Here is a 15,371-nt window from a genome sequence, read left to right on the forward strand (position 1 = left end):
ACACATCTTGCTAGTGCCACGCTATCAGATGATAACTTTTCACCCCCAGAAGCACCTGGCTCACAAGATCGTAAAGACCACGGAGGTAGCCGGTGCCCAGGTGACCCTCCCCTTTAGGGCAGCCCACCTCGAGTAAGCCTGCGCTGCCTGGGTTTTTTCTCCGAACTACCTCCGTGGGAGACCAGGTAACAAGAAAGACCTCGGAGGAGACACAGAGACCAAGGAAATGACTAGAAGTGGAGCTGCTGCTGCAGATGGAGATCTTAAAGCAATAGCAGGCAGAACTTGATGGTGTTGTTTCTGACATTGTACAGGATTGGAGGATACCACAGGACACCACTTGCTCTTAAATGTGGTGTCACCCAGAGCCTCCCTTTCAAGATGTAAAAATTTCTTTAAGGAACCATAGAACATGTAAAAAACGACCGAGACAGATCCAACAGATTGGGAGGATTAAAAGGAATAGAAAAATTCTTTCTTACCTTCCAGATGTGGTATTTGAGCTCATTAATAATAAATACCACTAACTTTTGCTTGTTGTTAGCTGGAGGAGCGAACTGCAGAAAGATGAGTTGCTCCTGTAACAGGAGGGGGATGCAGAGCACTTCGCTTAGCCTCCTCCAGACAAAGAGGAAATGGGACACCGGTATAAGGCATGCTGTACAGTGTCCAGGTTCCCGCAGAAGTCACAAAAGGGGTTCTGTGTCATGTGGAACCGCTAGATGTTGGTGTTGACTGGAAGGTGTCTGTATGCAATCCTCCATGCCATTTCCTTTCTAGACGGGTAACCTTGATGTTTGGAGAGGTGCCCAAAGAGGATCTCGCTGTTGTTGATCCCCAGATCCGGAACATTGATACGAAGGATGTTGAAGAAATGGTCGTACCATGTGTAACTGTTCTGAATCGTGGCGATGTTCACACCCGACGAGCAAAGTTGTTGCATTAGCTGGCACAGTCTGTTGTAGTCTTCTGGAACAATGTTCGCCTTGGGTCCTTGGTGGACTGGGATCCCAAAAAGGGGAAGCTTGTGACCCAAGAAATACCGCACAGAATAGCTGCAGGGATGTGTAGTCTGCAGCACCCTGTTTAGATGAAAAGCGGTATTGCTTAGGTATCTGATGTTAAGGGAGGGGAGGCCGAAGCCCCACCCCTTCTTCGGAAGTTGAAGGATTTTAATATCAACTTCCTGGCATAGACTGCCCCAGAAGAACTGTAGGGGCTTCCTGTAAAGCCGGATTTCCTGATCCTCGCTAATGTTGATAATGTTCAGGACATGCTGAATGCAGGGCATATGATGGTCTTGATGACAGAGGCCCTGGGGAGAGTGAAAGCTGTCCATTTTTCCAGTCCTTGAGTTTCTCGACTGTGTTGCTGTCGAGATGTTCAATTTTGAGCACACAGCTGTTCTTCAAACGGAACCCCCAAGATGGTGAGGGGTTAGGCGGTAGGGAAAAGACCTGCAGGGATGTTGTTCAGGTTCCAGACTCTATACAACTTGATCTTGGTTTTGTCAGGGTTGGTTGTTAGCTTCGACATTTTAAACTTCTCAAGGATGTTAAAGAAGTTTAGTACGGAGTCATTGTCCCTAAGATTGCTCACCACGTCATCTGCTTAGACGATTAGCTTGGCATCATCTATGGTGAGAGGAAAGTGGGATTCCTCTAACCACATGAGAGTTGTTGACAGCCCACAGGAGCGGTTCAAGGGCTAGAGCAAAGGACAGTGGTCTGAGGGCACACCCTTGTTTGACCCCTTTCTGTATGGTAATGGAATCAGATAGGTGTCCGTTGATGAGGAGGCGAGTGGAACGGTTGTTATAGCCTCCTCTGATGATATTGTGGAGTCCATTGCTAACCCCAACTTTCTCCAGGATGTTGAAGAGTAAGGAATACCAGATGCTGTCGAACGCTCAGTTGAGATCTATAGTCAACAATGCCATAAAGTAGTTCTTGATGTTAACCAGACGTAGCACTTCTCTGATGAGGATGAGATTGAACTCCATCGATCGACCAGGAACACCATACACTTGTGTACTTTTGATGATGTACCTCGTCCCGATCTTCAGTCTGTTGTTGAGAACACGGGCGAGGATCTTATAGTCCGTGTTCGACAGACTGATGGGGTGCCAGTTCTTGATGATGGAAGGGTCCCTGTTGGTCTTCAGGATGAAGACGGTATGGCATTCCATAAATTCCTGTGGCATGTTTCCGGTGTTAAGGAAGATGTTGAATATTGCCACGAGAATGGGGAGGATGTGATCCCAGGCCTCTCGGTAGAGTTCCGTGCTTAATCCATCTGGCCCAGGCGTTTTCTTTGTACAGCATTGCTTGAAGGCTGATGTTATTTTGGCCACTGTAAATGGTGCATCCAACCCTGCTTGGATGTACGCAGGGAAGGGGCCAACGTTCGAACAGGAGTAATCCTGGGGGAGCACTGTTGTCCTGGTAGAGTTGACTGTAGTACCCCCAGAAGGGGTTCATGATGTTAAGTGTTGTGGTGTAGTCACACCTGCCTTCATTGATGGAAGTAATGGTTTGGTCCTGCCGGAAGTTGACGAATGCCTGTCTTCTGAGAGGAGGTGGAGATGGATCTTAGTGTTCTTTTCTTCCACCTGCTTTTGTTTCTCCAATTCAATGTCGAGATTAATGTCATGGATGGCACTGTGACATGGAAAGCCTTGCCGTTGGCTGGCCACGAACCAGCTCCTCTGCTTGTAGAGATAACGGAGCCAAGCTCTTCTGAGGAAGGCACATTCCTAGCCCCAATTTTTCATGTTTTCTTTGATGCTATTCTTGAGTCGTTCCCAGGCATCCCAGTCCCAGCTAGCAGTGCTCCAGGTGGAGCACAGTTGATTAAGCTTGGCCAAGAACAGGGTAGGGAAGTCTGATGGTAACGTCCAGAGCCCAGGACCAACATCTACAGCTTCTAAAGGATGGTACCTGAGCACGACTAATTTGTGATCTGAGATGGAATAGTTGACTGGAACGTGCCTTATTGTCTCGGCTCTGGAGACAAGGGATGGTAATAAATAGAGGCGGTCGATCCGTGTGCCGATGCCTTGGCATGTCCAAGTATAATCCTGGCAGTAGGGGTTGTGAGCCCTCCAGATATCTGTCAACTGGAGATTCCTTAGGTGAATTTCCAAATCCCTGTAACCAGCTGTACCTGTGTTTAGATTACCCTCTACTTTTTCGTAAGCCATGTCCTCCATACCATTGAAGTCCCCCATCAGGATGACATGATGGGCACCATATAAGTAATTGTGTAGCAACTGGAAGAATGCAGGCCTAGATGGTCGGTCTGCCGGGGTGTAGATGTTAATGTACCTGGTGGTACAGTCCCGGTACTTCCAGTCGATGGCAAGGACTCTCCCTTTGTATCCCTCTGGATGTTATGGAAGGCTCCGAGGAGGGGGGGGCTAGCATAAGTACCCTGACCCCAGCGGTGTTACTTGTGCTGAAGCTCCAGTATGAGTGTACAGGGTACTTATGGCTCAGTTCCTGCATGTCTTTTTAGTGAAAGAAGTGTGTTTCCTGCAGGAACAAGAGCCGGATGTTATGGGCTAGCATAATATTCCACACTTCCTGTTGTTTAGATGGTGAATGGAGCCCTCTGATATTGAGGGAGGCAACACAGAAGGGGTGGCGACATTACGATGTTTTAAGTAATTTAAACCCAGCCTAGATCTTTAATTCGTAATTTCCTTACATACCTTGTTAGGTCGTCGATCTGTAGGGGTGATGTATAATATCCCGCATCCTGCAGACCGGCTTTCAGTTTTGTACACGAGTTAGAGAGAACCTCGAACTCGTGCTGTCTGTTTGAAATCTTGAAACTGACGATCTTGTTGTCTTTGATCTTGTACTCGTACAGATTGAACTGGGAGACGGTCAGTATTTGAATTTTAGAGTTGACACTTCCCTTGCAGGAAGAGGAGGTTTCCACCTCCATCTGGGACTCCGATGTCGTTGAGTCCAGACCTCCCTGTGGGCGGCTTCTATGATGTTTCTTCTCCGGTTTTGGAGAAGCTGCCTCTTTCCTTTTCCTAGGGAGGTCTTGGGGGTGGAAGATGTTATTCTCCCTCTTTTGTGATCAACTCTTCTGCAGGGGGGATGCTGGTTACTACAGGGGGGGGCTTGTGAATCATCCACAGATGAAGCTTCCTCTGTACTACCCTTGGCTGTATGTTATTCTCTTACCATTGTTGTTGGTACGGTGGAAGTGGCCGAGGAGGGGGCTGCTTCCTGAGCGGTTGTTGTTGCTGGGTGGGGGGAAAACAGTCTCTTCTGCTGGTGTTGTAGCAGGATGCTTCTTAATTTTCCCCAAGACAGTTTAAAGGTCTTCTCCCCGCTGGTGTTGTGGAGTACCGGAAAATTAAGAAGCATGCAGGTTCAAGGCTGCAGGTTCAAGGGTTCTATCGGCGCCCCTGCCATCTCTGCAAATGTGCGCAGAAAGCAAGATGTTATTTTGTGCTCCGTGCTGGAGCACTTTTGGCAGGGGTGTGGGCACTGATGAGATATGTGCCCGACGCCGACGCAGTTGAAGCACTTGGCTCGGGGGCAGTCACTAACCAAATGTTCGACAGAGCCACATCGCAGACACTATCTTTGTACTTCGCGATATTGAACCATGACACGCGATGTACCGATGGTGACAAGGTTTGGTACAGGCTGTCGCATGTCCATGGTGAAGGTCACTTCTCCAGAGAACCAGGCAGAGTCTTCCTGGCAGATGCTCTTTTTATGTTACTCACTTTCCCCACTAATTGAATGTTTGAGTGAGCACGTCGTCTCCGGCTTCGATGTACTCCATGAGGAAGCGGCTAATTCTTATTTGGCACACTTGGGACCCGACGATGGTGGGGGTCACCTGCAATGAACAGAAATCTACTTCCTCCGTAGGCGGTGAAGGAGAAGTGTTCTGAGCTCCTACTAGCTTCTTAAGGACTTTGGTTAGGACTCTGGGGGTCGTCGTCTAACCCTGGAATCTCCACTCATAGGGTCCGGGTTCTGGGGGGTGGGGAAACAGGGGTTGTCTATTATTGCTTGGCTTATATGACGCTTAACATGGAGGCGATATATAGCTCCTTCCCTTCGAGACGAACGACACAATATTTCTTGCGAGACGATGTATATATGTAGAAGACTCGGAAGCCTTGACCCTTCTCTTTGTCATTAATTGTCAAAAATGGTCAAAAATTTGTCAAAAATGTCATTAATTTTTCCTTGTTTAATAGATAATATTGCGCATTTATTTAAACCAAATTCCATTTTGATGCCCTGACTGCAAATACGAACTATGTTCAATAAAGAAACTATTTGCTGGGCCCATTTTCCATATAGCTTCAAGTCATCCATATACAACAGATGGGAAATTTTAATATTACATTTAGGAATTTCATATCCAAGTTTTGTTTTCGTTAGAATCATAGACAAAAGTATTGTCTATGATTGAAATATTGAAGAGCAATGGTGACAAGGAATCACTTTGGAAAATTTCACGTTTAATGCTGATATCTCCAAATCGTTCATTATTCACTATTAATGTTGTTTTCCATGATTTCATAGCAGTAGCCATAAACGAACATATGTTTTTGCTAATTCCAAAGTTTTACTGATTTTAGGATCCAGGAGTGTGGGAGGGAATCGAATGTTTTCTTGTAGTCTATCCATGCGATGTTTAAATTAGTTTCTTATTTTTGAGTTTCGGAGAATCATTTTAATAATAAGGATCTGGTGTATTGTTCCTCTGAATTGTTCAAAATCGCTTTTTTGTTCAATCGGATAAATCTGATTATCTGATAAGTAGTTGTATATGGAATTTGCCATGATTGCAGCGAACAGCTTTAGCATAGTTGGTAGGCATGTAATTGGACGATAGTTACTTGGGTGTGCATCCTTATCCTTAAGGATCTTTCATGAAGACAAAGGTGCGCCCAGATATCATCCAGTCTTCCACTGTGCCTGACTGCAACAAATAATTAAATTGTTCAGCCATTCGATCATGTAGACTGGTTAGATGTTTTAACCAAAATCCACGTAGTTCGTCTTTGCCAGGTGCACTCAAATCAACTAACGCCTTTTTATTCCGGAATACGGGAGTAGGCGAGGCCATTTAGCCCTATCTAACTTTTGGAGACTGAGTGGGCAGTTCAATCTCCACTGGTACCCAATCAGAGATTGATGGCCCAAGTCTATCACTAATTAAGCAGTACGCAGTGAAGAGAGACGGCTCAAATGTGCCGCCATCTCCTCGTCCCTAATCCTAACACTCGTATTTTAATGTCTGAAATAATGTGGGTTCTACGGTCGATTTTCTTGAGTTTACGGGACGAAAAACCCGAGTTTCTGGGAGAAAAAACCCACTTGCTCGTGCCAGAGATCGACTAACTCGGGAACCGGTCGAAAAAAGGCTTAGAAAAATTTCCTCTAGTCGCCGACTAGACTCGAAACCAAGTCTTCCTTCGTGCGGCTAAGCGCCGTGGTGTGCAAACGCCACATCCACTGAGCTACATAGGCTCTCTGTGTAGCTCAGTGGATCTCCAGTGCTCTTCAGGTGCACTCCAGTTTATTAATTTTCAAGCTTCAGAACTGACTATTTCTTTAGTGATAATGACATTTTGCATTTGTTTTTGTGTCATTTCTGATTATATTTCATTAATCCATGAAGCATCTTTATTATGTTCAATAGGATTATCCCAGATTGACCTCTAAAATTTGAGTGTTTCTTCTTTTCCGGGTGAATGATTGTTTGCATTTGTATTTCTTTTGAGAGACTGGAAGAACTGACGTTGGTTCTGTCGAAATTGCATATTTTGTACATATTGGTTTATTCTTGCTTCATATCTTTTAATTTTCTGTGCAGTCGCTGTAATTTTTTGTTTTTGCTCTTCGGTAACTTCAGCAATTGTTTGTTGGTCAAATTATATGTGTTAATCAGTTTGTTTTTGATGTTATTATTTTTAAACCGTCCTTCTTGAAAACTGTTTAATTTTCTTAGATCAGCTGTCGAAGCCTGTTGGCCTTTCGTTCTAACCGGATTTTCCATGGTGCAGATTGTTTCATCCTCGGCTTTTGCACTTTCGGTTTGCAACCAAGCTTCACTGTAATGATATAGGCTATGCTGTATAGGAGCTCATTTGTTTCCTTTATACTGTTGGTTGTGATGGTTTGAATTACAGCATTTGCGTCTAAGAGGAGCTGTTTTAGCTTAGATTTTTGTAAAGCTTTTAATGGTGGTAGTCTTCTATGGTCATTTATGGTGTTCATATGTTCCAATATCCCTGACTTCATTTTACACTGCCCTTCTGGCAAAACATTCTGACGTATGTGGTCAGCTTAATGTTTAGTGAGTTGAATTCCAGTTTGATATAGTTATCTCCTGATGATTTTCTTTTATTGGAGTTGTTGGTTTATTACGTAACTCTTGCAGCTCAAGTTCAGTAAATATTTTTTTACGGAAAATGAAATTCTTTTGGTCCATAAGTCTTTGTTCTGTTATTGCAGATTCTGCAAATTTTTTTTCCAAATTAAATACATACGCTTTCTGAAACCTCGTTTTTCTGGTGTTGATCTGTGAAATCATTTCATAATTTCTGTGTTTTCTTTTACAGTCCATTTTTTACGTTTGGTTTCTTCCAGTCGCTTTTCAGCTTCCTGCCCTCATTGCCCAGCAAGGAGAGCTGGGCCCTGTAGTCCACTTGTCCCCTGATGCCCAGGATCCCCATCATCTGACGCAGTCCTTGATAACCCGGGTGTCGACTGATCTGGTATGGATCTCTTCTTCCTTTTCACCATTAAGATGGGGAATGGAACACTGTTAGTCTGGCTCGTCAGTTGAGACCTGTCTGACAAGGGTGGCCCTGCTGGTAGCTACCAGAATAGCTGCCAGAATACCCCCAGAATAGCTTTCAACATCACTGAAGCACGCAAGCCCCACCGCCACGACAAGGCTGTGTTCTTTCGGGGGGGGAGGGATTATTATTATTATTATTATTGCTAATACTACTACTACTACTACTACTACTACTACTATGTGACCTCCAGGAAGTCCAAGGGCTCGTCGTGGGAGGTCACACTACTCTTCTTCGCTAGATACATCTCAACTTCTCCACTACTACTTAATACTCCAACTATGACACTACTACCATCAAAGCCATCTATCGCTCATCATCAATATGACTGTAGAGTGTGAGAAAGAAGATATAGTAGAAATAGATAAATGGCGGCAATCGATAGTTGTAGCAGCCGAACATTCAAGAAGTTTTTAATTTCCAATTTTCAGCTTGGCAATGAAGTTTTAACACTTTCATTGCCAAGCTGAAAATTGGAATTTCGTGTGGTGGCCAAATTTTTTTAAATTTTTTATTTAGTTAGCGACGTCAACGCGATAACGCGTGATCGGCCGTTTGGTGAGAACTCACATCACGCGTATCGTTCATTGCCAAGCTGAAAATTGGAATTTCGTGTGGTGGCCAAATTTTTTTTTATTTTTTTATTTAGTTAGCGACGTCAACTCGAAAACGTGTGATCGGCCGTTTGGTGAGAATTCGCATCGCGCGATATCGCGTGATTGGCAATGAACATGTTAAATAAGGTAAAGAAATAAAACCACAAAGGAGAGTAATATAGGCGCCGACCACGTTGTAATAATAAGCCCAGTCTTCATTATAACAGTGTTACTGTCTGAAATAGTGTGGATTCTTCTTCTTCTTCCTAACATGGATTTTTAGGCAAATTGGCATGTTCCGGTCTCATACCTTCTCTTTCTTGGCCTTCCGACTCTTCATTTTCCACTTATTTTGTATTATTATTATTATTATTATTATTATTATTATTATGTGATATCCCAATGGAGGACAAAGACTCATCCAGGCTATCTGCCAACATCATCGAACAATTGTTGATCCTTCCAACCACTAACCGCGCTCAAACGTGCTTAACGTTTTGCGTGGGCTATTAGTAGCAGAGCGCCTATCAATCGGCCAACTTTTGCTGGCTTTGTATCTGATAATATTTTTAATATTTGCTGTTGTCCATTCGATTTAAATATTCTAGCTATTTTTGTTTATACTGTCTTATGTAGTAATTAACTGGTTTTATTTTCAGGGATTGTAAAATTTCTTCTTTTGTTTTATGCACTCACTTGGTATATCCAGCTGTTTTTCTGAGATACTTCATTTCTGCTGTTTGATTCGTTTTTCATTTTTCCTTTTTATGGTTCATGTTTCGCTTCCGTATAATAGAGATGGTTTTGACAAGACATTATATAATCTGATTCTAGTGTGTTTTTGTACTAGGGATGGATTAAATATATTATTTATTATGCCATTTACTTTTACAAAGTCTGATATTTTGGTGTCTATGTCTTTTTCTTCTTCATGTGATAAATCACATTCCAAGTATCTGCAAGATAGGCTTAGAAAAAAGTTCCTCCAGTTAGCGACTAGACTTGAACAGAAGTCTAACTTCGAGCGACATAGAGCAGAGGATGCAAGAGCCACTTCCACTGACCTAGATAGGCCTCGGATGACTTGAAGTTAAATGGAAATTGGCCCACATATATACTCTTTTCTGGACGCAGTTCGTATTTTCAGTCATTATCTAAACCAAATTCCATCAAAGTGGAATTTGGTTTAGATAAATGCGCAGCGCAATTTTATCTAGTAAAGGTGGAAAGATTAATGGCACTAGTAGTTTTAATCTTGATGAAGAGAAATATATAAAAGCAATTTCATCTGACGACCACTCTGAATACCTAGTAATATTAGAAGCCAGTGATTTTTTCCAGTTGAAAGTTAAACAGGCGCAGCAGCAGATTACACCAAAAGAGTTAGAAACTATTATAATACAGCTATATCGCCTGCTTCAGTTTAGGAGTACCCCTGTATAAATGTCATTGGCTATTTACTCATGGGTTCTTAGGGCATTATGAGTGTAGATGTACTAAAAAGTATATGTAGCTTAAGGAATAGAAATTGCACATACCTTTTTCTGGGTGTTGTGGCTTTTCCTCTGTCTGCGATGTCGAGAACTGCAGAGTGTGTGGGGGCGGGGTAGGCAGTTTGGTAGAATAAGTTAGAAAAACCCGGGTTTTTTTCGTAATATGTAGAAACATATACTTTTATATAGGGTGGGGAAAAAAGTGAAAGGGTTAATTTTTTAATAGGGAGGGGGAAGGGGAAAGGTGGTTGACGGGGTGTGGACCGTTTCGACTATTCGTGGTCATCATCGGAACATATTGGGAAAGTGGAAGCTATGTCAGGTCGGGTGGGTGCTTCAGAGGTGTTTGTGTTGTCTCCTATTGGTCGGGATAGTGACCTCAATTTAATGTTGTGAAGCTTCCAAACCTCGGAGATTATGTAGGGCCTGTGTACGTTGATCGAGTTCGCGTCACACTTTATAGCTATTGTTTCCGATATTCTGAGCATTGTTTCATTGTCTTGTCTGTCTATTATGATGGCCTTGTCTATCTGCGGGGTGTGTTTTTGTTCAAGGGCGTGAACAGCTATTTCCGTTTTTCCTGTGCTTTGTATACGATTTTTCTTTTTAATGTTGCTTTTTTTGTGTTTAAATGTTCTGGAATAGGGATGTTACAGTCACGGAAGTGTTCTTGTAGTCTTGCCCATAAAGACCTGATGGTGGAACCTGTGTAGGTGATGTCACAGTCTTTTTGGCAGGGAAATTTATAGACTACATTGTGCTGTTCAAATATATCTTTTTGTGTGTGAGGTTTGGTGGATTTTAGGAGGTTAGCCAGTTTTTGGCTTGTGGTGAATACCAGTTTGTAGTCAGTATGTTTGAAGATGTATTTATAGGCTTTGTATGTGTTTTGGGTGTATGGTAGTTTGATAATTTTTTGTGTAGGGAAGTTCGTTTTGGTACTTGGGTTGTTTTGGCGGTTTTTTGCCGTCTTGTTTGCGTAGTTAATCAGTTGTGTAGGATAGTTACGATTTAAGAAGATCTGTGTTAGTTTTTTTATTTCAGCGTTTAGACTATTTTGATTGGTTGAAAATTTGTGAGCATTTATGAATTGTGATAAGATGACGGATTTTTTAACAGAATACGGATGGTATGAGTGAAAATGGAGGTAGTTTCCGATGTGTGAGGGTTTGTGGTATATTTTCGTGGCTATTTTGTTGTGTGTTCTGGTTAATGTCAAGTTTAAGAAGTTGATGGATTTGTTCTGTTCGGTTTCTGTGGTGAATTTTAACCTGTTGCTGTAGCTGTTTAGGGATGTTTTTAAGGTGATGATGTGTGTGGGATTACCAATGCACAGAATATCGTCCACGTATCTGCCATAGAAGGTGATGCCGGGGGGAAGGGAAGGGTGGAGTAGAAGTGATTCTATATGTGCCAGGAATAATTCCGCTAGTTGTCCACTGATGTTTTGGCCCATGGGGAGTCCGAAGATTTGTATGTACATGTTGTTGTTGAACTTGAAGAAGTTTGCCGAGATTACTAGTTTTATTAAGTTAATAATGTCAATGGGCGTTAGTTTAGTACGAGTGTGTAGGGTGTGGTCTTCTGTGAGTAGTGTGTGTACGATGTCTAAAGTTCTGGGGACGTCCACGTTAGTGTATAAAGAGGCCGCATCTAAAGAAGTGAGGATATCTTCTTGGGATAGGGTTAGGTCTTTTATTTTATTGAAAAGGTCGTCCGTGTTTTTTATCATGAAGTTTGACGTTGTGGTTAGTGGTTTGAGGAGTTTCGCTACGAATTTTGATAAAGGGGCTGTGGTGGTATTTTTGTAGGAGACTATTGGTCTCATCGGGTACCCGTCTTTGTGGGTTTTTATTTGTCCGAACATACAAGGGGTGCGTGTGGTGCGGGGGATTGTGTTTTTCAGTGTGGTTTTGTCAATTTTATTTTCATTTTTTAGTATGTGTAGGGTATCGTTGATTTGTTTTATGAGGTCGGAGGTGGGGTCAATTTGTATTTTTCGGTAGGTGTGTGGGTCGGTTAAGATGGCTGTTATCTTGTTGTGGTAATCGGCTTGGTTTGTGATGACTACGGTGTCCCCTTTGTCCGCTTTATTGATAATAATGTTCGGGTTCTTCTTTAGGGATAGAAGGGCTTCTTGTAGGTTGGGGGTGATGTTGGGTTTAATTATTATTTTACTGTTTATGATGTTGTTAATTTTGTGGAATATAGTTTCTTTGTTAGGGTCGTACTCTAATTTCGCTTGCATTTCGGTAATGATGTCTCTGTTTTGTATGTATTTTGGGGAAACACCAAAGTTTAATCCTTTGTTCAGGATGGTGATTTCGTCGGGCGTGAGATTGTAGTGTGATAGATTGATAATGGAATTGTTTTTTGTGTGTTCTAAGGCGGAAATATCCGAAGGGTTGGAAGCAGCGCGATTGTTGTATTGGGTGTTTGTTAGTGTGTACCATTTCTTTGCGTGTCGATCTTCTAATAATAGCGTGTAGTCGTTGATGTGCGATTGGGTATTATCCCAAAAAACTGCCCATTCGTTAGTGGTTAGTAGCTTTTTCAATCTGTTTTTTGTTTTGTGAATGTATGAATATGCTTGTTGTTTCTTTTTAAATCTGTTGTTTATGGCTTGTTTTATGAGGGCACGGGATGCTCGGTAGCAGATTTGTTTATTTCCGTGAATTGTGCTGTTGCCGCGTACCGTCGCGAATTTTGGTGTGATGTTGTGATCGAGGCATTTGTTGAGGAAAGTTATGTGTATTTTTTGAGCGGTGTATGTTAGGATGGTTTTTTGGTATGTACTTTTTGTAAAGTTTATGCATTCATTGAACATGTGACGTGCGACCATGACATAAGCTTATGTTGGTATGTGCGTTAGGTGAAGGCTAATTTTAATGGTGTTTGTGATCGAGGGTGGGGGGGGTTGGGGGTTGGTGCGGGAATTATGAGTAGAGAGCCAATGTTAGGGGTTGTATGGTTATAAGACACAAGAAAATTATGTATATTATTTCTGGGAAAACTCCCATGTTACTCCTCATTATAAACTATTATAATACAGCTATATCGCCTGCTTCAGTTTAGGAGTACCCCTGTTTAAATGTCATTGGCTATTTACTCATGGGTTCTTAGGGCATTATGAGTGTAGATGTACTAAAAAGTATATGTAGCTTAAGGAATAGAAATTGCACATACCTTTTTCTGGGTGTTGTGGCTTTTCCTCTGTCTGCGATGTCGAGAACTGCAGAGTGTGTGTGTGGGGGGGGGTAGGCAGTTTGGTAGAATAAGTTAGAAAAACCCGGGTTTTTTTCGTAATATGTAGAAACATATACTTTTATATAGGGTGGGGAAAAAAGTGAAAGGGTTAATTTTTTAATAGGGAGGGGGAAGGGGAAAGGTGGTTGACGGGGTGTGGACCGTTTCGACTATTCGTGGTCATCATCGGAACATATTGGGAAAGTGGAAGCTATGTCAGGTCGGGTGGGTGCTTCAGAGGTGTTTGTGTTGTCTCCTATTGGTCGGGATAGTGACCTCAATTTAATGTTGTGAAGCTTCCAAACCTCGGAGATTATGTAGGGCCTGTGTATGTTGATCGAGTTCGCGTCACACTTTATAGCTATTGTTTCCGATATTCTGAGCATTGTTTCATTGTCTTGTCTGTCTATTATGATGGCCTTGTCTATCTGCGGGGTGTGTTTTTGTTCAAGGGCGTGAACAGCTATTTCCGTTTTTCCTGTGCTTTGTATACGATTTTTCTTTTTAATGTTGCGTTTTTTTGTGTTTAAATGTTCTGGAATAGGGATGTTACAGTCACGGAAGTGTTCTTGTAGTCTTGCCCATTTTGTGTGTGAGGTTTGGTGGATAATCCACCAAACCTCACACACAAAAAGATATATTTGAACAGCACAAATGTAGTCTATAAATTTCCCTGCCAAAAAGACTGTGACATCACCTACACAGGTTCCACCATCAGGTCTTTATGGGCAAGACTACAAGAACACTTCTGTGACTGTAACAACCCTATTCCAGAACATTTAAACACAAAAAAACGCAACATTAAAAAGAAAAATCGTATACAAAGCACAGGAAAAACGGAAATAGCTGTTCTCGCCCTTGAACAAAAACACACCCCGCAGATAGACAAGGCCATCATAATAGACAGACAAGACAATGAAACAATGCTCAGAATATCGGAAACAATAGCTATAAAGTGTGACGCGAACTCGATCAACATACACAGGCCCTACATAATCTCCGAGGTTTGGAAGCTTCACAACATTAAATTGAGGTCACTATCCCGACCAATAGGAGACAACACAAACACCTCTGAAGCACCCACCCGACCTGACATAGCTTCCACTTTCCCAATATGTTCCGATGATGACCACGAATAGTCGAAACGGTCCACACCCCGTCAACCACCTTTCCCCTTCCCCCTCCCTATTAAAAAATTAACCCTTTCACTTTTTTCCCCACCCTATATAAAAGTATATGTTTCTACATATTACGAAAAAAACCCGGGTTTTTCTAACTTATTCTACCAAACTGCCTACCCCCCCCACACACACACTCTGCAGTTCTCGACATCGCAGACAGAGGAAAAGCCACAACACCCAGAAAAAGGTATGTGCAATTTCTATTCCTTAAGCTACATATACTTTTTAGTACATCTACACTCATAATGCCCTAAGAACCCATGAGTAAATAGCCAATGACATTTAAACAGGGGTACTCCTAAACTGAAGCAGGCGATATAGCTGTATTATAATAGTTTATAATGAGGAGTAACATGGGAGTTTTCCCAGAAATAATATACATAATTTTCTTGTGTCTTATAACCATACAACCCCTAACATTGGCTCTCTACTCATAATTCCCGCACCAATCCCCAACCCCCCCCACCCTCGATCACAAACACCATTAAAATTAGCCTTCACCTAACGCACATACCAACATAAGCTTATGTCATGGTCGCACGTCACATGTTCAATGAATGCATAAACTTTACAAAAAGTACATACCAAAAAACCATCCTAACATACACCGCTCAAAAAATACACATAACTTTCCTCAACAAATGCCTCGATCACAACATCACACCAAAATTCGCGACGGTACGCGGCAACAGCACAATTCACGGAAATAAACAAATCTGCTACCGAGCATCCCGTGCCCTCATAAAACAAGCCATAAACAACAGATTTAAAAAGAAACAACAAGCATATTCATACATTCACAAAACAAAAAACAGATTGAAAAAGCTACTAACCACTAACGAATGGGCAGTTTTTTGGGATAATACCCAATCGCACATCAACGACTACACGCTATTATTAGAAGATCGACACGCAAAGAAATGGTACACACTAACAAACACCCAATACAACAATCGCGCTGCTTCCAACCCTTCGGATATTTCCGCCTTAGAACACACAAAAA

Source organism: Typopeltis vanoorti, chromosome 7 (genome assembly GCF_054136105.1).
Source record: "Typopeltis vanoorti isolate ZY-2024b chromosome 7, IOZ_Tvanoo_1.0, whole genome shotgun sequence".
Lineage (NCBI taxonomy): Eukaryota > Metazoa > Arthropoda > Arachnida > Uropygi > Thelyphonidae > Typopeltis > Typopeltis vanoorti.